Raw genomic sequence first — 1,093 nt, 5'->3', positions numbered from 1 at the left:
TAATTTAGCTGTTTTTCTATGGGCCCACACCCAAGACTTTCCTGAACTCAGTCCTGTGTTCAAAACAATCTGCAAGGTTTGTTTATTCTCCATTTTCACTGTTTTTCTGCTAGAGTTCAAAATTCTATTTTCGTGTATGTGTATTTTGACATAAGCTTAAAAGTCACACATGAATCTAACATACTTACATCAGCCATATTATGAAAGCCCAGTTTGTGCTCTATGTAAATAAGTTGAAATGTATTAGCTACTACACTGGTAAAGATTTGAAATTTACACAAATTTAAGAAGAGCCCAGATTCACTGCAGATCTTCAAAAAGGCCTCAGACCCCAGAGGGTTAAAGGTATCCCAAAGTAAGCACAGCAGGGGGCACCTGGATTTGAACCAGGGACCGCTTGATCTGCAGTCAAATGCTCTACCACTGAGCTATACCCCCACAGGTAAGGGTTATCAACTGACAACAGGTGTATTCTAAATGGATGCACTTTCAAAGTGTTTTAAACCTGTCATTTTAATATTGGACCAAGGGTTCATAGATTAAAAGTCAATCCGCAGTTTCCTCCTGCCATGGGATTATCTACACATGACATCATTTGTAGGTTTGGTCATTTCCAGACGACTTTTAATGTTGTAAACTGTTAACCAGTTAAGGATACCTGAATTAGTGGAGTCAGGCAGGGGTACGCGGATTCGTCCAGGGGGCCTTCTGATCCGCAATAAAATTCTCTAACACGCACTCTGCTTGGTCCCAATGAAAAGAGTGTCAACTGGTCTAGGTGGTCTACTGGTGTGGGAATTATTTGTTACAATGAAAACAGTCCCTGCTGGTAGACGTGGCATAATGATCAGGGCAATATAGTACTGTGAAGACAGTCCTTGTTGGTGCAGGGTGTGTGGAATTTGTTCATAGCAGATGCTGGGCAACTTAACACAAATCAATCTCCACTTGAAAGCCAAAGCCTATTTGAGCATCTTTGCTATCCAAGAGCATCCCTTCAAGGCGACAATTTACCCATCTTTGTAAATTCACCATGTTGTGTAATCCATTCCATGGATAAGTTAGGGTGTCGGAGGACGAAGGTAGGTCTTAC

General features: G+C 41.4%; 1 non-coding gene across 1 annotated transcript; it reads right to left on the bottom strand.

The window, feature by feature from the left end:
* Nucleotides 1–366: 366 nt before the first annotated feature.
* trnac-gca (transfer RNA cysteine (anticodon GCA)) lies at nt 367–438 on the bottom strand. Its single transcript has one exon. It is a non-coding gene; the product is annotated as a tRNA-Cys (tRNA).
* Nucleotides 439–1,093: the final 655 nt, after the last annotated feature.

This window comes from Hemibagrus wyckioides, unplaced genomic scaffold (genome assembly GCF_019097595.1).
Source record: "Hemibagrus wyckioides isolate EC202008001 unplaced genomic scaffold, SWU_Hwy_1.0 Contig4, whole genome shotgun sequence".
Classification (NCBI taxonomy): Eukaryota; Metazoa; Chordata; class Actinopteri; order Siluriformes; family Bagridae; genus Hemibagrus; species Hemibagrus wyckioides.
This window is presented reverse-complemented; position numbering and strand designations above follow the sequence as displayed.